Source organism: Cryptomeria japonica, chromosome 5 (genome assembly GCF_030272615.1).
Source record: "Cryptomeria japonica chromosome 5, Sugi_1.0, whole genome shotgun sequence".
NCBI classification, from domain to species: domain Eukaryota; kingdom Viridiplantae; phylum Streptophyta; class Pinopsida; order Cupressales; family Cupressaceae; genus Cryptomeria; species Cryptomeria japonica.
In genome coordinates, this window is record NC_081409.1 from 320,704,222 (window position 1) to 320,727,787 (window position 23,566).

Consider the following 23,566-nt stretch of genomic DNA (forward strand, 5'->3'; position numbering starts at 1 on the left):
ATATGATTATCTCTAGTGGAATAATTATTACTAGGGAGATAATTATCATTAAATTATCACAATATCAACAACAAATAGAACAAACCCCCCACAAAATATCACAACTAGCACTAGCAACAGCAAAAGAAACAAACACCCTAGATTGGTTGCCATTAAATTTAAAACACCTACCCCCAAGTCACAAGGTTTGGGCCCGCCGAATCCGAAAAAGTCAAAATTAGGAAAAATAAGGGAAGCTAAGGAAAGGGAAGAGGAAGGAATTAAACTTGACATCCCCCTCAACATTGACCAGGTGGACTCGGAAGATAACAAAAAAGACATGGATTTTGAGGTGCTCCTGACAAATTCTACCAATAGCCAGGAAAAATGCTTTCTCTGGGTCAGCAATGAAATTAACATGTTGAAGGAAGGCATTAAGGGTATTATTGATACCTTCATTGAGAATCACATTCTAAACAAAACCGATATGCTTCTTCGAATGACCCATAAGCTTACTGAAGATGTTGAAGTCATGAAAAAGAATCACGAGTCTAAGATAGGGCAGTTGGAAAAGAGCTTGGAGGATATTAAGGGCAACTTGAGGAAATTGGTCGAGATTCACAAGGAAGCCATGAGCAGTAGCATTGAGGGCCTAAAAAAGGTCAATGAGATGATGGCTATCCATAGAACCCAACCTATCTCCAATATCCCACCATCAGATGCTAAATAGGAGAAGAAAATTCAAGAACTAATCTCGCAAGAAGTGGGATCACAGGTTACTATGGGCCCCTTTACCAGAACAAGGAGTAGGAATTAGGAGAGGAGTTCAATGACATTTATCATGAAATGTCTTGAGGAGATCAACAAGAATATGATGCAGAAGAACTCTAAGCTTATGCACTCTCTAGTTTAGTTTTCTATTTTTGTGTTGTTCTTAGTTTAGGTCTTTTGTTGGTTGTTGTTTTGTGTGGGATCTGCCCAGTTTCGGTCACTGTTTTATTGTTGGTTTTGAATTGGTTAGCGACTACATTTCATTTTTCTTAATTTTTTGTTTGGATTTGGATTTTGGGTCCCTATAAAATCCTTTTATCTTAATAAAAAACAACAAATACAACAAACCTTATTAAAGGCCTACAAGTTATGAGCCTAATATATTAAGTTATCTTTCCTCAAAACTAGGGGATGCTACTAAAACATGTAAAAGCTACAATTAATTTATCCTTAAATTCCTAGATGAACGACAATATATTTTTTTGTTGGCATATTCCTTTTACCCTCAAGATATTCTAAATAATGGCAATCATTAAGGGATCATTACCCAAGTAAAAATGTAAACTTTTGAATCTCTTAAGACCCATTTCCTCATATCAGCACATGCCAATAACTCAAGTTAATGTACCTTCTCCAATTCCTTTACATATAGATTGCTAATTGCCGAGCAAAACCTAGAAGAAACAATATCTACCACCTAAATGGTTACATAAAGGTTCAAATTAAAATTGGGGTTAATTTAGCTAGTACAAAATGATGAGGGCCAAGAACCCCATTTAGCCCAAATAGTTTAACAACAAGGAAATAAAATCCCTACAATTCATCATCGACAAACCTTACCAACCCTTTTCACCTTATGGGAGATCTCAAAGTAAATTTTCCCAAGATCTCATTTATAGATAACATGAGAAACTCTCCAACCCATTGAGTAGCCATATTGGAGGCTATTATACTAAATTTTGTTTTCCACATAAATCCTCCTACCCAACCATATATTAATTGGATTGATGCAAACTTCATCTCACTAGAAACTAAATTGAAGAGTCTAGGGTTCTTCTTCAACCTCAAGAAAATTTTCATAGATGTTGATTTGAAAAGATGAGTAAATCCCATGTTATACCTACAAGTGTGGATTTATGACACATACATCAAGAAAAACTTGGTTCCCTTTCTTGATGACAAATTTGCAATGAAAACCATTCACTTCTCCCTTTTGTAAAGGATTGATATGATGAAATAATTGTAGTCTCTTACCAAGATACTTTATGTACAAGGACATGAAAACTTATAAGATGAGACCATTACAAAAATCATTCATTGTCGCCCTTTGACCCAAGTTATTTCCCACCATATTCTATCATATTGACAAGAAAACAAGCTAAAAATTTCTATTGGGAAGATCTCATATTCAGACGATGAAGGAAAAATTGAACTACACTATTATAGGATTTAATTATATCTATACACTAAGGGGAGATCTATATTTCCAAGGAAGAGCTTGAGAAATTAAATATGTTGAGAAGGACATGACTAAAATGAGAGTGGGGATACTTGTATAATTTTAGATATTTATCCATGAAAAGGTGATCCTAAACCTAGTCCACAAATAATTTAGAAGAGTGGAGAAGAGACAAAAAATGTGGAAAGAGACCTAGAAACCTCCAAGTTAGAAAAGGATAAAGTTCAAAATAGGTTACAACAATATCAACACAAATAATAAAGAAAATAGTCAAATTGTTAGAAAATGATGAACCCTTCCAATTATCTTCTTGAGGGACTTCAAATTTGTGTGATTCATGTCTTCTAATATTGATGAGTATGTATAGAAATATAGGTTCCAAAAAGTGCTCGAAGGAAAATAAAGTGTAGCATCATCAAGTTATAATGTGATCATATTAAGTTGTGGGTGCCTTATGAACACACTTGTGTTTAGGCTCAATTGATTTGAGCCTAAATTCACAGATGTTATAATGCAAGTGAGTTTATCTTTAATATTAAATTTTAAAAAGTACAAATTCATGGCTTCATTGCATTCTACCCTGCATGCATAGAGAAAAGAAAAATTGTGGAACAATGTACATGTGTTATTTGTTAGCCAATTCCCACTAACAATGCCTCCATGCTAAAGAGATGTTTTTTATGAAATTTATAAAAAAATTAGATAAGGTGAATTTAGTTTTTTGTAAGAATTTTTCTTTTTATTAGTTAATGTTTTATCTTTAGTGAATCAAAATCCTCCTCCACTTCAAAACCTTCATTCACCTAATGAAGAGAATGATGATTTAAAACCCCTCAAAACCACCCTACAATTGCCATCCATGATCCAAACACCTAGAAACTAACATAAAAAAAATCAAAACTAACAAAAATAATCTTAAGATATTGATAAATAACTTCAGAAATGTTGATGTCACAAGCACCCATTGATTGGCTCTAGGAAGATCCTTAGAATCCTTGATTGCAAACATTGATTTTCTCTTTGGAAAAATCTTGATACATTGAAAACCTATTTAAAAACTTGTTACAAATATATATATGCAATAAAAATACCTTATGCTATGGTTGTGGAAAATAAATAGTTTGAGGAAAAGATGCAAAACTAATTTGTTGCTAGGAACAAGTTGCAAAATTTTCCCAATTGAATAGTGTCACCAATAGAAAATTTCAAATAAGCTTTGGGATAGGTGGTGGATGTTGTGTCACAACCCCGTGAGTGACCCCCTTACTGAATGGTGTAGGTGGGAAAAATTAATAAAAATAAAACATTGGAAAGATACGATAGGGAAAGATAAAGTCATGGTGGCAATACGTGGACCACGTGAAGGCATGGGCACCAAGTAATTGGGTGAGACTGGTGATAGAGGACAGCATGGGCAAGTATACTCATGACCTGTGCTGAAATAGAGAGCACTTGTTGGGAATTAAAAAAGAAAAAGGACAAAAGAGAGTTGGGAAGCTTAGGCGATTAGATACTTCAGAACGTGAGCAACAGGAGGAGAATGTATGGAAAAGATCGTGGAGATAGGATTTACAGTGGCCAATTGCATTTATTTGAAAGTTTGTAAAGCCTTTTCAACGAATCCATTTTGGTGTGTGCTTCCTGCAATCATGGCAACCATGAGATCACATTTCTCTTAGGCATCCTGGCATGCAGCTCACTTGCCTGGTCTATGCTTCCACATTGTGCGTACATGTCTACTAGGGTCGTTGCTTTTGGGGCTACTAGTGTTACTTGTTTTGACATTAGTCAATCAACTCAAGAGCAATTCCATTGGACCAATTAATTGGTAGAAGGGTACTTTGTGATTGTCCCTTACCTAGTCAATTATCAATAGGTTCACTTGCACATAGAAGCTTGCAACTTATGAACAATATTATAAGACATCCTTTAGATTCATGAGTAGAAACATGTTATATGGTATTGGATGTTGTCTATTACATATTCATAAATATATTATCGCCATGGATGAATTAGTAACCAAATTCATTATCTCTATGCTTGGTAGGGTGGGCATTCAAATTTTGGTATGATATACAAAGTAGTGCAATTTCATCATATTTGTACATTAAATGAGAAGCTTTGAATTTTGTAAATATAAGTTATATGTGCAAGAAATAATAATATCTGATGTAGGGTGAGACTTGAGAATTTATACCTTGCATGGCTTGCAAGTATGACTATAAAAATGTAACTTCATGTTATGTATTCAAAATTACATGGGGAGTTGGTCCAATGATTAATTACTATTTGCGCAAACAAAGATAATTTCTTGATAAGTGATCAACCTAACCCTTGCGTCAAAGAGATGAACCTGTAGGATATTTTGGGAAAATTTATAAACTATGAACTTACCATGATGAAGGCCTAATTGTTTGAATAAGTTATGTTTGAACCTTAAGAGAGATAAATGGCAAAGAGTTTGGGATCAAATCTTTAGGTATAAGATAACCTTATAATGTGAACCAAGAATAAGAAATAACTAATATGAGCCTTGGCTCTTGATTGCATTATATACTAAGGTCAACTTCATTTAGTGGTGCTACAACCACGCTTTACTAAACATATCTCTAAATAAGATATTTGTTGATACCATGGTAAATGCATTACATGACTACATGATATTTATAAACATTTCTAAATATGGGAACCTTGATGCTGGAACTATCATGGGAACAAAGGAAGACGTAATGTGGATGTTTTAGTTACTTGTAACAATGGAGATGTTAGATGTAGAGATATAATGAAAGGATACCAAGATGCATGTAATTATGGAGCATTTGGGAAATCCTATTGTAGTGGCTATAGGTGATTTAAGTTCCTTTAATGTCATTTTATTCTCCTTAATTAGTTCAAAAATTATATGTGTTATATAACCTTAGAATGATATTTGGGAATTGGGCTAATGGCTCTTATATGACCAGATGATATCTATTGACTCTTGGAGACAGAAGAATATTTATATTAAATCAATTTAATGAATTTTGAAGGGAGGTGTTTTCCTATGGTTGTGTGAACTAAGGTATTCTCAAGTTGAGTGAAGAGGTTATCCCCTAGGGTGATAAAACAGACCATGAGATATTCAAGTTGGTTTATGAATGATAATGAGAAGAATTGGAGTCAAATCCTCAATATCCTAAAAGGGAAGTGTTATAGTATGGGTTTGTAAAGTATAAACTAGTTGAGATTCCCCAACTATTGTTATGTGTTATTAATTAATGAAACCTTAGTTATGGGAATGTGTGCATAGGCATCCCTTGAGATGAACCTGTCAGGAGAACTACATGTGACTTTGACCCGTTTGTAAGCGAGAACATAGGTAGTCCTTGGGTGAAGGATACCCTTGTGACCTCAAGTCCGTAGGGGAAGGGTTTTGGGGGAGATAAAGTCTCCCAAGTTAAGGGTTGTTCCTAATAAGATATACCCTCTCTCTACACTAGGCTTCAAAGGAGGCCGAAGTGGGTAATGGGTGATTATGAAAGGGGATAGGAAAACCCAACCATTGGTATTTAATATGTAATGCGTCATCGAATAGAAAATTGAAGACAGTAAGCACTGGTTGACTACCTTATAGTTGGTATTAGCTTATGGGAACATGATGAATGGAGGCTATCGTGTGTTGGTTTTGTATAAACCTAGACCTTTATGCTACATAGTTGCTTGATTGTGATGTTCTTACGCCTATACTTAGAAATGCGGTTCTAGTTATGTATGACCCCCACAAGAGTGAACCACTGAGATAGTTATGCAAAGTCAGACAGTCATTGGACCATGCCAATGACCGATGTCTGGACTATTGTGAGGGATAGTGGACAATCACCTAGTTCATAGAGGTGATGTTGCCTAGACTACCCTGGACATGATACAATAATAGTTAGTAGGTCGCATTATTGGACCATGCCAATGGAGGGGGCCTAGAGTTGTAGTTGTACTGTTGGATCAGCCTGTTGTTCACCAAAAGTGATTAACCCAAGATCACCTGCAAATCAATCTATGAGGAAGCCAATCTCAATCAATGAAACACTTTAGGGCTTGGACAACATAACATAGGATCCTAATGATCCTCCTACACTTCAGGTTCTGCTAGACCTAGGGGGGACACCCTTTGATGCATTGAATCAGATTCATTTACCCACATATGACAGCATCAATAAAAGTAGATAGATCTCACCAGGGCTTAACAACTAGGAGGTTATTGTAGATGGGCTAGATCCATATTGACATCTCAACTAAGTTGAAGCATGAGATGGATGAAACATTCCCACAGAACATAAAACAAAAAAAGATATTCTGATGTTAGATTTTAAATTGTTTGAGAATCCCTTCAATTGCAAGATCAATGCCTTATCCAAGGGCAACAGAGTCACATATCAAACTATAGATGAAAAATTCTATTGCAAATCCATCTTCATTATTAAGTATTCCTGCATTAATGCCTTGCATGAATGCATTACTAAGATCATTCACAAAATCATCAAATCTTGAAACTATATTCCATTATTCATGATTTATTACAGAATTTAAATCCTTCCTTGAAGAATCTCTGCAAACAATCACAACTATCTCCTTGAGATAACAAATTTCATCCTCCTTGAGGATCTGATTTGAATAAAATGGAAATACAAATCTAGAGACAATCTTGTGTGAATTTATGTATGCCTTACATACACAAGAACCTGCAACTAAGAACACCTACAACAAGAATTAAACTCCATTACTCAAAGAAAAGTCCTACCCTGTACAATCTTCAAGAATACTCAAAATTGGAAACCATCAAAATCTAGAGCATTTCTCCAAATTTCTGGAACCCTTACAATTGAGAAGAATTGGGAATAAGAAGAGGAGGGAAAAAGATCATATCTCATCAGAATTTGCCAAGTGTCCCCTTTCTCCAACTGAAATTCATTTTCTTCCTCTTTCCCATGGAAATTGCTCTCGAAATATCTGACATTTGTTGAAACTAACTCCATAACTGCATTCCTCATTCTGAGAGCTTTCCGGTGATATATAATACTTGATATTTTGGGCAAAAATGAGCCTCTGAGCGAATTAATCATTTGTGCACCTCTTTCATTTAAATTTTTCGAATTTTTCCTATAGTCTGCACTATATATTAAATTTGATTTTAACTTTGATTTTTCAATCCATTTTTGCCCTGACGTCCTACCACGTGGTAACCTCCGATTGGCTGATGGGATCCACTGGGTGCCACCTCGGATGACACCTCATCAATCTGCCACGTGTCCACCTCATCACTACTACTGGGCTGCTTGCGTGTCGCCACGTCATTGCCACCTGTATGCCACCTGTTTGCCACATCACCGGGACCCGCGAGCTGGACCTCCACCTAGACCTGCCCCCTGTGCGCCATGTCATCTTTCGCTATTTCGTGATGGGTAACGAATATGCATCTTTCCTTCGCGAATCCATGTGCACCGTTGGATCTCATCGAACATGCTCGATCTTTAGCCTTCATTTTTTGCACATGCTTTTCACTATTTCACGAAGGGTATTCTTCGAGCATCTTCCTCCACGAATCCACGCGCACCATAGATCTTCACCAACTTGCTCGATCTTTAACTTGCCTTTTCTCTACAAAACTCGCTTGCCTCGGGATTTGTGCATGCATGGGGTCGACCTGGTTGCCACTTGTCAGCCTCCTCAGTCACATCGGGATCCGCACCCACATGCGTGGGGTCTGCTTGGGGGGCCAACTGGCACCATCTGTCAAAAGCCTCTTGAGGCTTTGACATTATAGATGGGTGTAAGTTTGCTTTTAAACATCAAAAAGTCCCATTCCCCAGCCAATGTGGGATAATGTGTTTTCCTGAGAATGCATTTTTGAGCTTACCCCCTGGGTTTTAATGGCGTTTCCTACCACATGCATTTGCTTTAAATTTAATGATGCTCCATTACCTTATGAGCCACGCAGAGGGAAGAGAGCCATACACAGTTTGCTTGAAAGTTTACAGAGCCTTTATTAGCAGACTTTAATGCCTCTTTTCCTCATTGCCCGTTGTATTAATTTCAAAGTTTAGAATGGCAATTGCACTTAGTTTTACATAGGCCCACATAGAGGGAGCTAAAAGCTTTCTGCACTCTCCTCCAGGCCATCTTCATGCCCAAGCTTCACATTTTAAACCTCACGAATTGCATCATGCCTGAGAGTTTTAGAATGGCATTCAGCCATGCCACTTTGCCATTACTGGTTTCCACATGGGGGGATGCTGGATTGCTGCCTTTGCCATTTGCTCAGAGTTTTATATTGTACTTTTTTTCAAACACCATGTGCCTGGAGGAGGGAGGCTCTGTTGAACTGCATTTGCTGAAGGGTTTCTATGCTGCCCCCTACCACCATGCCACGTAGGGGAGGGAAGATACTGGCAAGGGAGCTCTGCAAAACTCCTCCACCATACCATGTGAAGCTTATGCCAATTTTCACTTGCTGCAAGTTTCATGTGGCCTCCAAACAGCCTTTACGTAAGGAATGATACTGCTAATTGTTTTTGCTTTGGTCAAATGCTGCTCTCCAAAACTCCATGCAAAGGGTCAAATTGTTGTTTGCATTGGCGTGGAGTTTTACATGCTCATTTCATTTACCATGCAGTAGATTACATTGGCTTGGAGGCTTCATGGCCCACGTGCCCTACCAGTTGCATTTATTTGAACATGTTTGTATTTTCCTTCACACTTGCAGGGAGAACTTTGGCAAAGGAGCTACACAATACACCTCATTCATGCCATCAGCACTTTCCTGAAGAATTTGACTTTGAAACTAGCGCCTTGCAAGGACCACGCAGAGGGAGGATATTAGCAAAGATTGTGGATTTAGCCTTGCCAATGTGCATTCGCTGGAGTTCCATTGCCTTTATATGTGAAGGACGTAAAATGCTTTGATTCTTCAAGGCCTAAAGCATATCCTCACTAGCACCAAGATCTTTGAAGGTTCTCAAGCTTGAGGTAAATACTCAACAAATTTACCCCACCTTTCATGGTTATTTTTAGTCTTTGAAATATCTTTGCAAGTGCTATCCATGTTGGTATCTTCTCTCCTTAACAAGGGTTTTATTTTGTTACTTGTGCTCTCCTCGAATTTCTTTCCCTCTCTGATGTCTGCATCATTTACCATTCCACATGCTTCACTCATTTCCTGAGAAATTGTCTCTGCAATTTCCTTAGTAATCTCATAAGTATAATCAACACTTATATTAACTTCTGGAAAGGGAATTGATAAGCAACAGTGATAATATCCATTGTTATCACATTTAAATCATTGAGATAAATGAGCTTCATGAATAACATATTGACCCCAATTTTCAAAACCATAAATTTCCAATAAAGCTTCTCAGTTATATGCCCATGTTATGAAACGAAGTCATCTCTTAATAAACCAATTTGCCAACAAAATCAATGCACGAGCATGGGCAATGTCGGGCCCCAAAGTGGGTTCAACTAAAAAAAAAATTTGTTTTCATGCAAATGACCTCTGAAATGCCTCACGAACCTTAAACATACCTCTAGAATCGATAGACACCATTTTTGGATCATCAAACTGTTTTCGGATCATCAAACTGAGTTTTGTAACTTTTAGGCACTTATGCCACATTTTTGCATTTAATAGCGAAGACGTAATTTTCAAACTGGTCAAAACACCTTTTAGGACCTCGCCACCTGACAGGTGTGTACTCTAATATACAAGCATGAACTCTACCAAACGGTTTCTCAAGATGAATCCGGAGTGGAGATATTAATTGTCGAAAATGACCAACTGGCTTTGTCGGCACTGCGGACCTGATGAAGTCAATGTGCAAGCAACACATGATGCCTTTCTTAAAAATATCAAACGACCTCCGTAGATCCTCAAATCTGAGACATAGGTACCTTGAAGTACATATCAAAACTTAGAATTCTTAGTACAACAAAAACGCTGACTGGGTGCAAATGGTGTGCTCATGAAAATGGCCACTTTAACTGATATAGCAATGAAAGTACGGATCACTGAAATAGATGGCCCAAGAAACCCTTTTGAAAACCGATCAAACAGATTGGCAGAGGCTTGAAACTTGAAACATAGCTTGTCATTTATACCAAAAATAGCCCGAAAAAAACATTCTGACATGACACTTACTGAGGCAACTTTTACACTTATGCAAAAATAGGGCTCTGACTAGCTGCTTAAACAGAGATTTGTCAAAACATATAAACTGCAAACAGATCGAGCTTTGAAAACTGAGCAAATGGATTGCTAAAGACTTGAAATTTTGCATGTTGACTCACATTTATGCATAGAATTGAATAGATTTTGAATTTTACCATGACGATCAATGGGGCAAAATATATAAACACTCAAAGTAGGCTACTTGGTAAAATTTGCATTTGTGCCTAAAATGCACTTTTAGCTCACCCCTTGAAATGGGTACTTGATAAATTGATCCAAACTGAAATCTAAAAGTTGCACATCACTGCATAGGCCAAATGAAAGGTGTACAACAAGCTTCCCAAGCCTTACCCCTTGAAAATCAACTGGCTCCATTTTACCCTCTCTCTAACTAGGCCATTCAAACTGACTCATTTTATGATCATTTGGAAATGCAAAGCAAAAATTTGAAATGGGCCTCAAAACTTTACTCAAATTTGATGAGTCCCAACAGTGGCTTTGACACTGGGGATAGTTGATTGCAAGATCAACACAAGAATTCAAGATCTATGGCAGAGCAGACCACCCAAAAATGGATCATTCTCTCACCTCTTCTCTTCTCAAAAGCAAAGGGCTTCCTTATTCTACCCAAACAACAGGGCACTTTATTGAAAACCACACAACCGAAAAAAAACAACTATACAAGATATACAAACATACTGACAACTGAATATAAACTGCTCCACTTTCCTCAGCATTTACCTCTGTCAAAAATTTGATTCGCATCGCCTAACATCATGATGCAAACAAAGGAACCTTTCAAAAACAATTAAGCATAATCCTTATAATCAACCTCTTTTGTCTCATTACTATAATAGCTGGTGTGCATACCTTTGGCCTGATTTTGAAATTTGTAATCACACACTATTTCAAAAGTAAAATCATGAGATAACTCACAATAGAGGCCTTCCCACAAGCTGCCATACATTTCACTATCCCAATCAATTCTATCATTTGCAAAGGCATCATCATGTTGAATTTCAAAAATAAAGCATTCATTCTCACCACTGTAGTTCTCATCAGCACTCACCTTGTTATCATTTACATTCATAGAATGAGGGACATTAACAACCAATTGATGCAAACAAGGAACATAAATATTTTGATCCAGATGTGATACTTCACTATGTTGATCACATTCTATATTATCCTCGTTTATCAAACTCAACACATCCGCATCCTCAATATCCCATTCATGGAAAAGAATGCATACCTCTGGCTAAAGAAAATCCTCAGCTAAGTTTTTCTCATTCAAACTTACATCCACTTGAAAAACTTCCATTTGTGGTCTGAAGTAGTCATCACGCAACCAATGCCTCTTATCTTCATCATGAAGTAAAATTTTGCAACACATGCTACTGCTGTTCGGAACTTCATCATCATTAAAAACTTGTTCAACACAAGGGGAAATTTCAGTATTTTCACCAATGAAATCAGCACCATGAACATTAGTATCAAAGAGAAAGAACTCCATCTCCAGTTCAAGCATACTATCAACATTAACATTCTTTTCATGGTACTTCAAATTCTGAAAGCATTCAAATATGGGTTCATTTAAATATGAAAATAAAACATTATCCGCACTGTCACATATATTTTTATCTTCAAAAATACATTCGTTTTCAGATTCATAACTGAGGTATATAATTTGGTCTCCTCTTATATCATCTTCACAAGATGAATAATAAGAATTCTCATAACCATCATCAACTGCATGACTGACATTCATTTGTTGATCAAAAGAAAGTAAGTAACTTGTGTCAAGATCATTCCTATTCTGAAATTGCTCTTCATTGTTCATTTGTATACCTTCAAGGTGCTAAAAATCGAACTCAGTATCCTCATAATCAGCAACACCACTCCATTCTGAAACACATTCATCACTAGGTATACTTGCACTGAAGACACTATCAGCATCATCCACAATTTCATTTTCAGATTTATCAGACTTAATCAAAATCTGATTTACATCATTTTGCACATCCTCACTTGCATAATCAACAACACTTGGTGATCCCTCAGTATTTGGTATTTCAACATCAAATACATCAGCAGCATGTAAAGACCGATGGTCATCATCCTCATTAATTTCATTATTATTTCCCTTGGGAGATACATGATATTCTTGATAATTTGCAGTCACATAATCAACATAACCGGCATACAAATCAAATGGTACATATCCTTTATACAAATCTATCTATGTATCAGCATTATCACAACAGTTCCCACTGATCATTTCATCATTACTATGAGAGACAACCGACATTGACAATAGAGATTCTTGACTCACATGTAAATTTGAATCACATGCATCAGCAAAACCATTCAGAACAGCAGAGCTTAACATATTTGGACAAGGAATTATTTGCTCAGCTTCACATGGTATTTTACCATTGAAGGTATTTTGGCAAGAAACAACAACAGACACAAATCTCTTGGATATCCCAAATTTCAAATTATTTTCAATGTCCCTAGCTGTGTTAAAAGCTTCATACAAAGTTTTGGGTTCTTTGTTTCTCAATAAGAAATCCATTTTCTTACCAAAAGCACTCATATAAATATCCAGACATACTTTATCATCAAATTTATACTTCCTGGAAATTTTAGACAATGTTTGTGAAAACCTGATATTAAATGTTGGTACCAATTCATCTTCCCTGATTTGTATGTACGTGAACTCTTTCAGCAAATCACAATCACTCACCTTTTCAGCAAATTGGTCTATGAAATCTGAAACTAATTCTTCCCATGAGGAAATACAATCTATCGGCAAAAAGGAAAACCAATCCCTTGCATCCTCTTTCAATGACTGGACAAATAACTTCATACACACATCTTCTTAACAAATTTCAAACTCTCCCATCAAATCTAAAAATCTCTTCAAATGTTGACATGCTGATTCTGATTTCTTCCCACTGAATATTGGCAAATACTTTCTAATTTCTGTGGGTATGGGATTTGGGTAACCTGGAACATCTTTGAAATTTAGAGTAGCATAATAATTCATACTGAAACTTTTCCTATTACATGCTTGTGACATTTCACTAGGCATGGCTCTATGTGGAAATACACAAGGCTGAAAAACTTCACTACTCATTTTCCTTACTCCCACAAATGATTATACAACCTTGCATTGAATAATAAAACACTTCAAGCACATATCCCTATTCAAATCTATTCATAACATTGTTTGACACAAAACTTTCTTCAAATTTGCATACTACAGAAGAACATATACACTGGATATTTCAGCGAAATAGGTATGCAAATTAATTTATGATTCCTCTCTTTCCCTCTTTACTAGTGTTGTTCACTTAATGGGACAACTACATTACTCATTCAAATTTTCAGAACAAATGGTTTGCATTGAAACCTCTGAAAATACCTGGGTGTTTGTAGTTGTAAGACTTGTAGATATGAAGATTAACTTCCACTTTCAGCATGGTCATTTACTTCAGAGTCACCACCTCTTGCATAAAGGACATTTTGAATAGCAGGATATCATTCAACACAAATTTAATTCTTTGTTTCTCCTTCAATCTTGCTGCAACCAATTCACTCTAGGCCACAAGCATATAGATCTGGGACAATCAACACCAAATCTATGTGTATCTTGCTACTGCACTTTCTATAAAACTCTTATGATGAAGAATTTATCTGTAAATCTGCATTAGTAGTGATAGCTCATATCTCTGCACTATACATCGAACCATAAAAACCTTATGTAATACAAATTGCAAGGACATTCAACACTGGTATGAACCATAGAGTCGCCACCCAAATAAGGAATTGGCGAGAAACTTGCATACAACGGCAAGGACTTGCTCACAACTCAGCAATATAAATTCACTGTTACTCCTTCATAAAATATGACATGAGAAAACATATCATTTTGCAGATCGAGAACACTGAACATTCTCTTCATCATAAAATCAATTTCAAACTCTGTGCATATACAATGGACTGACTAACAGGATGAAATTAGGCAATTTCTATTCAGCTTCCCCTGTAGAGTCGCCATTTTTGTTGTTCACCAAAAGTGATTAACCCAAGATCACCTGCAAATCAATCTATGAGGAAGCCAATCTCAATCAATGAAACACTTCAGGGCTTGGACAACATAATATAGGATCCTAATGATCCTCCTACACTTTAGGTTCTGCTAGACCTAGGGGAGGACACCCTTTGATGCATTGAATCAGATTCATTTACCCACATATGACAGCATCAACAAAAGTAGATAGATCTCACCAGGGCTTAACAACTAGGAGGTTACTGTAGATGGGCTAGATCCACATTGACATGTCAACTAAGTTGAAGTATGAGATGGATGAAACATTCCCACAAAACATAAAACAAAGAAAGATATTCTGATGTTGGATTTTAAATTGTTTGAGAATCCCTTCAATTGCAAGATCAGTACCTTATCCAAGGGCAACAAAGTCACATATCAAACTATAGATGAAAACTTCTATTGCAAATCCATCTTCATTATTAAGTATTCCTACATTAATGCCTTGCATGAATGCATTACTAAGATCATTCACAAAATCATCAAATCTTGAAACTATATTCCATTATTCATGATTTATTACAGAATTTAAATCCCTCCTTGAAGAATCCCTACAAACAATCACAACTATCTCCTTGAGATAACAAATTTCATCCTCCTTGAGGATCTTATTCGAATAAAACGGAAATACAAATCTAGAGACAATCTTGTGTGAATTTATGTATGCCATACATACACAAGAACCTGCAACTAAGAACACCTACAACAAGAATTAAACTCCATTACTCAAAGAAAAGCCCTACCCTGTACAATCTTCAAGAATACTCAGAATTGGAAACCATCAAAATCTGGAGCATTTCTCCAAATTTTTGGAACCCAAAATTTGGTGACAGAAGGGCAGATCTTACATGTTGTTTGTATAGTCTCTATATACAATAACTACGAGTTGCCTAAATATTTTTTGTGAACATTAAATTATGCATTTTTCTTTAACAACATCGCATACTATTTTAATCATCAAGGAAATGAGAAGTTGTACTCATGACAAAGAGTGAGCACATCATGCACATACATGAAAGGTGATATCCATTGGTTTCCCTCTATTTACTATTTCATATTCCCTAGAAATATGAAGGACAATGTAGACCTATTCAGACCTTGTAGTCTATTAGTACCTTGAGATAGACCCTAATTGACCATAGGGTACATCTATCCTAAGGTGATACTTCAAGGCATGATTTATTACCGCACATCTATCAATCCTAAATGATTTTATCTATCTATGAATAATAACACTCTAATGAAATATAAAGCATAAGATTTACATGTTCATAAAAAAAAATCGACTAATTGATCAAGATGCATCACAAGAAAACTAGGATGCTCCACACACTAAGTACACCACATAGGATGAGACACACCATTATGGTATGTTGGGGAATATGGTCATTACAAATACCTTACTATTTATTGAATCATTTCAAATTTTAAATAATGAATCATATGTCACATCCCCACATGATCAAGTTGAATAAAAATATAATCAGCTGGTAGACTCAAAAGAATGGATTCGCCTTTCAACCACGTAGTTGCCAAGTATTATCGAGATCAACAACTAGTATTTATAATATATACTGCCAAGTGCCTAAAAACATCACTTCATATTCATTGGCAATTTGGCAGGCAGCAATATCTTTGTCCATAATTGAAGGTGCGTTTTAATCTTTCTATAAACAAATCTCTACTCATTTGTACCCTGATTTTCATTACTGCGATTGTTTTGTACTTAAAAAGTATGTTTCTTCAAACTTTCTGTTAAAGTTTCATTGTCTTACATTTATTCATGGATTTTATCTTAAAACCTCTAACGTTTGTATAACAGAAATTAAGAAATACAGTTCTCCAGATAACTATTCTCTGGTGTAATTTATTCAGTTTTTCCAGAAAAAAAAATCACCAGACAGTAATTTTAGGGTTTTAAAAATTCATGCTTTTGGAATTTTTATTTGAATTCGGTTTCTCCAATTTGTATCATTTTTGGTGTTTACTTATAACTTGTAATTGTATATTTTTTTTTGCATTCTAAACAAAATTAAATTGTTCGATATGTTATTGTATGACATTTTTTTTATATTTTTAGAATTATTTTAATCAACTTATCTTAATGTTGAAAAGAATCCATAATGAAGAAAAAAGATGTGGAATATCCACCTCTTTATGGATTAGTGGATGGACCCAAACACAACTCAACAACCTTAAGTATGACTTCAAAGAGCTTAAAATAAATGCAATGTCTACTAAATATGGTGGGGTATGGGAACATTTGTGTTTATACTTCTACATAAAGTGCCCTTGGCTAGAGTCTAATGTTGTAATCAACAATTTGACGATGGAAGGTAACTTCATGCTTTTATTTATAATTACTTTTTTTAAATTAAAAAATATATATTTAGAATCTACATATGAAATCTCAAAAATCACTAGTTCATATCATCTTCAAGTTCTTAATGGTATGCTCGTTTAAGTAACAAAAAGTGAGATATCATGATGATTAAGTGTGAAATAATTAAAAAACATTGACCCCAAAGGCTATCATTACTACTTTGGCACGACAAATTTGGGGACTTGAAGTTAGTAATGATAAACAACCATTTCAGAAATCAACACAAATAAATATAAGACCATGGTCTCCAAGATGAAAATTCCAAGGGCTTCGGCCCTAGCTCGCCTGGTCATGGATCGCAACTTAAGGCGTGGGTATGCTCCCCATGGTCTTGAGTTCGAGTCCCCGACTGTGTTAACTCTGTGTGTGTTGCTACCTTGTGAGCGAGTCATACACACTGGGGGATTAGTCTCGCTTCGGCGAGGACACCTCCAGATTCCACGATAGTGAATATATAAAAGGATGAAAATTCCATGTTGGCATCACCTTCTATTGCACTCAAATTGATCTAAACTATAGAGATTCTTAAACACCATGTTTTAAACCTTTGCTCCAGAAATACAAGAAGTGATGCTTCATGCATCCCCCACCTCCAATGCATAATGTAACCAATGCAAGCCAACTAGACTCAAAGATACACAACCACAATAGAATTACTTTGTCCTATGCATGATCTCTTTTTAGAGACTTATCTATAATACCTAACCCCTAGATAATTCTATTAGGAATAATATTTTACCAAAACCACTCCTCAATCTACTAATATCAATGATTATGCTACTATTGTCTAAGAACATTTACCATGGGACATAGTGGTCACACAAATTTTTAAAATACCTCAAAGGTGATTTCCTTATACTATAATCAGTGGTTATTTAAAGTCTCAATACATACTTTTTCACAAATTATTGGTGGTTTTTTCATAAATTTTGACATGAACAAGCTTGTTGAAGCAAGGGCTCGCCAAATTTTAAGCGTTAAACAAGATCATAATGAAATATTGACTCACCCCATAGCTTGACAGATATAATTTCCTTATTCATCAATAAGAACACCTTACTTGGAATTTTAGGAGCTACATAACCTAGTTCGCATGCTCTAAATAGGAACACATGAGAGTAGGTCTAGAAAATGCCCTATAAAAATTATAAAGATGCCTTGGAAAGTGCCCTGCCCTACAAATTGACCAATTTCTCATTGATAATAAAAGGAGAGCATAAAGAACTAACAAGAGCTTGATAAATAACAATCAAAACTTGGAAAACAAAAACAATTCCATCTCTTAAATCCTATAGAACAAGAAAATATCCACAATGGATGGGATCATAGATTCTTTTCCCATAAAAGTATCAATGGTGGAAACAATAATTGCAACTACAATGAAAAAAATATAATACAAATAATAGTTGGCCAAATCAATTAAACCAAAAAAAATTGTGATACCCAAGATAATTAACTACACCACTTAACAAAACTATCCCCAATGAAATATTCCCTTAACAATGTTATCCAACAAATTTAGGATTATTACATAAGTGAGGATGAGCGGGAGAAGCTAGGGTTTCTGCGTCAGATGAGGATGCAGGCAGTTCTAAGGATGCAGAGGAGGCGGATGAAGGTGGAGGTTGGTGTTTTTTTCCTGAAGCGGTTGTTATGATGGTGGTGGGGGTTGGGGCTAGGAATGGTTGCAGTGGGAGAGGTCATGTACTCTCCCCCCAGATGTTGCTCATGGTTTCTTCCCCTACCTGCTCGAGTGTTCTCTTCGGTGGGTGTCGTGTGGGTATCTGGGATCTGCAGAAGCTGGGAGATCCGTGGTTGCCTCCCTTGTTCGGTGGCTATGTTTTCAAATCTTTTCGATTCGTCGTGTTCTGCATTTCCATGTCGGCCACCTTGGCCTTTTCAGGTGGGATTTCCTGGTATGATTTTGGTGGGAGTTTTCTTCCTTCACAGTCAGTGGGTGTTGGCCCTCGTGGCGTTTTGTTTTTTAGGTTCTTTCTCTGTCCTCCTTTTCAAGGGTTCTACTTAGTATGGTCTTTTGAGGTGACCCCATCCCCTACTAAGGTGGAGGTGGGTTCAGTTGGTCTTCCTTTGTATGGGTGTACAGGGTTGCTCCGGGTTTTTTTCTTGGATAGCATGTTTTTTTTCTTTGGTTCAGGTGTTTCTGGTTGTCCTCTATTCTCTGGTGATCGGCTCTACAATGTTTGTTATGGTTTGGGAGCCATTCTAAAACCCATCCTTGGTGGTTTGGGGAGCTTGTTAATCCCCTTTGGGTGGTTTTTTTAATCTAGATTTTTTATGTATACCCCTGTTTTCTTGTTCCAGAGGAAGGCTAAGGGATCCATTTTAAAGCCTTGTTTATTGTTGTCGATGGGGTCTGGTTTTTTTGTGCCTATTTCTTGACTCCTATGCCTCTCTCTCTTTTTTCAGTCTCAGCCCCTTTGGGTTTACTTGGTTTGGTCTATTGAGGTGGTTCCTTCTTCTATTGAGGTGGAGACGGTGTGTTTTGGGGTTGGCTCATATTCTATAGAGGTAAAGACGAGTGTTGTATCTGTTTACAGGAGCTGTAGATGGTTTTTGGCGAATCAACTGTCAAGTTGTGGGAACCTTGGAAAACCCTCATTCAAGATTGTGGAAGCTTGGAAAATCCCTATTGTTGGTTGTGAGAGCTTGATTACTGGTTGTGGGAACCTATCAAAACCCATCAAGGTTGGGGGAGCTTGGCAAAACCCCATGTCTTTTGGTTGTTGGAGCCCTATAAAACCCACTCTTAAGGTTGAGGGAGCTTTGAAAAACCCTATGTACTATTCTCTCTTCATGGCTAGGTTGGATGATGGCAGTTTTCAAGGGCCTAGTCTAGCCAGTCTTTGTTTTTGGTTAGGATCAAGTTTTGTTGATGATCTACTGATGATTTTAATTCAGGTTAAGGGTGCCTTGGAAAACCCTTCTTGTTGGTTGAGGGTGCGAGACAAACCCTTGTTCTCTATATATCTTCGAGATCTACTAGTTGTTTTAGATCTATTGGAACTGCCAGCATGGCTTGTATTGTTCTATCTTTGTAATCTTTCTGGTGTCTATTTAGTGTTGGTTTTTGGGTGTCTTTGATCTATTTTCTCACAGTGTCCCATTGTTTGTTTCGGATCCGTGTGGTTTTTAGGGGTTTTAGGTTCCTTCAAACCTATTGTATGGGGTTTCTGATCCCCTCAAAACCTGTTTATCTTAATAAAAAACTATCACTAATGAAATAATTATTACTAGAGGGATAACTATAATTTAAATTATCATAATAGATCAACATAAAATAGTACAAACCTTAATTGACAAAATGTAGATTATGAACCTAATAGATTTTTCTCCTTCCTCAAAACTATGGGATGATACTAAAAAAGTTAAAAGTATAATCAATTTATCCCTAAAGTTGTAGAGGAAAAATCACTCTTTTCATTGGCATGTTCCTTAGCCTCAATATATTATAAATAATTGTAATCATTAGGGCCCCATTACCCCTTAGAATAAAAAAATGTTCGAGTCTCTCAAGACCCATTTCCCCATGTAAACATATAAATAATTCAAGCCAACACAACTCCTTCAACCCCTATACATCTAGATCAATAATTGTCTCAAATCTAGAAGGACCAATATTTTTCACACAAATGGTTATAAAGGGGCAAACTAAAATGTTGGTGTTGATTTAGCTAGTGAAAAATGATGCCAATCAAGAGCCCTATGTAGCCTAATCAAGTGAACAAGAAGGAAATATAAATCTCTATAATTTATCAACTCCCAAATATTACAAAACCCTATGATGCGAAATATCTAAAAATAGTGTTTCTAAAAAATCTCATTTATAGATATCTTGAGAAACTCTCAACCTCATTTGGTAGCCATATTTGAGGCTATCAAATTGAAATACCTTAGACACTTAAATCATCCTTCACAAGCATATACTAATTGGTGTGATTCATACCTCATTGCTTATTTGACACTAAATTGAAGGATCCAAGGTTCTTTAACCTCAAGAAAATTCCCATAGAGGTTGGGTTGAAAAAATGAGGAAACACCATGTTATACCTACAAGTGTAGATTTTTGGCACATATATCAAGAGACCATTGGTTGATGGAGTTTCAATAGAAATCATTCACTTCTCCCTTTTGTAAGGAATGTGATATGAAGAAATAAGTATAACCTATTAGAACAGCGTGACAACTTAAAGGATGAAACCATTTGAAAAATCATTCTTATGGTTTCACTTTCACTAATACATTTGGCCTAAAATTCTGACGGAGAAGGTATATTGTGATCAAATTTGATGTTTTTTTGAAAAAATGCTCGATTTCGTCGGAATTCCGACGATAATGCAACATTTGGTTTCGACGGAGAAGGAATTGGCAATGACATTTGGGTTTTTTAGAAAAAGTGCCTGCGTTCGTTGAAATTTCGACGACCACGTGCATTACTTTAAAAAAAAAAGACCAAGTGATTTCATAAATCTTGCCTCTGCAGCGAACCTATGGGTTTAATTGTGGCGGGGAAGATCATTGGTGTGAAACCAACCGGTTCTGCAGGGCACGCTGGAAGTGGAGGGAGTATCGGTTTTGTGATTCAGTTCTACAGCTCAGGCTAGAAGTGGCGAGGGAGTATGATTCGGTGGAAGTGGAGGCAGACACTCACTATTGAATCTCCATTCATCTTTGTTGGCTTCAACCACAACTATTTGCGTAAGCATCCCTTCCTGGTCGAGCAAATGAGTGCCTACCTAAAGGCCCTCCCAAGGTATCTTAGTTCATGCTCTCTCAGGGCATATTAGGGGATCACAATAGGGAACATGCAGGTAGGGGTCATCCCCCAATGAACAAGAAGGAGGGAGGCGGACATAGTTCCCTGTGGGTTTAATCACTGCAGGATGTAGGAATGGTATAATCGCTGCAGGAAAAAGTAGGGTATAATCAGCAAATTCATTGTTATACATATTCAAATATTTAGATTCAAAGTATTATATATTTATTAGATTAATTGCCAATAGTAGAGATGGTGAGAGGTTTCTGTAATATGATATGATCAATTTAAAAGAAGAATTTCTTACAAGAGCTAAACCATTCAACAATCCTATAATCACGTATTATTTAAATACTACATTTTAAATAATGAACAATATAGTTAGCCCGAAACATATTAACACTACTTTTCATATTTAAAATATATCCTAATTAAGGGGAGGGATGACCTAAACCTACATGATCGAGTGCCATTATGTAAAATATATCCTAATTATGGATGTTGGTATATATGGTAGTGACAGAAAATCCCTGTTGCAGAACCGTGAGAGCAATGTGTAGTGATCAAGTGCTATTTTTTGTCGGTGTTTAGGAGGGGAGCATAAGTGTACCGTTAGGAAGGTGGTATAAAATGGAAGCTGAGAGGTATAAGGTTATGAGGTGTGGGTTAGGATAAGATAGGGAGGTAAGTGATGAAGGATGTAATGGTGAAAGAGTAAGTTAGGATATGTTAGGGGTTTGGAAGGTAGGAAAGTGAATGGGGGGAGATAAAAGGATGTGAAGGATGGAATCGGGTTAGGTAGGTGAATTAAAAGTAAGTGTGTATGAGGTTAAGGTGTAGGATAGGATGTAGGAAAGTGGAGGAGGTTAAGATAGGGGATATAAAAGGTAGATGGAAGGTAATAATGATAGGCAATGAGGTAAAGGTTATGACGTGTGGGTTAGAAAATAAGGTGTAGGAAATGGAAGGAAGGGTCATATCACTTTGAGATTTTTCACCAAGATGAGTCGCCTGAGTATGGACCTCAAATCTTACAAGCCATGAGGATCCACTTGTAGTAGAGGAGCATATACTTGCATCTTGGGAGCTTATTAGGAGTTCGCCTTGAATTTGGGAAATACATATAGAGGAGATAGAATATTTATCAATACACATTAACTAGCCTCATCATGCATAAATACAAGAGGTATAGACTATAGCAAGCACATATCATGAGCCAAAGGATCATATTAGAGAGTTGCTTCATCTCCAATCCTCTACATTTTTAAGATCCACAAATGGGGTTGAGGATAAGTCTTGTTTACTAATTAGCTTGGACTTATGCTTTGGGTTGCATCTATATGTGAGCAACCTAAAGGCATAATTTTCAATGCAATTTTTGAGAGGACTTGCTTCCACCTTGTGGTACTAGGAGGATAAAATGCACCAACTCACATTGGAAACCCTCTCCAGATACCATTTTGAAGTGCTTCAAAGTGTGTTCTATTTCAAAATATTTTTGACAGAGATGCATAGATGAGTTTCACAATTTACAAAATAAGGTTTCATAGTGGCTCAACATGAGAGTTGGTTTTTGGAGTTCTTGTAGTTTGTAGATTACATTCAAGACAAGTTACTTGTCAATTATTTCATTAGGGGTGGAAAGCCCAAAATTTTAGTTTTCCTACACATGGCCAATCCAAATGACTTTAGGGTTGCTATGGCAAAGTCTCTTATGGAAAAGGAGGTACATGGGAGGACACAAGAGGCATGAGAGAAGTTTGTAACATTGATGAAGGGACTAAAGTGTCCATAGGCCTCCCCATCCTTCAAAGGATAATTTAGACTTACTATATGATTTACAAAGAAAAACCCAATAGTATCAATATTAGGGACAAAGGTCTACTAGA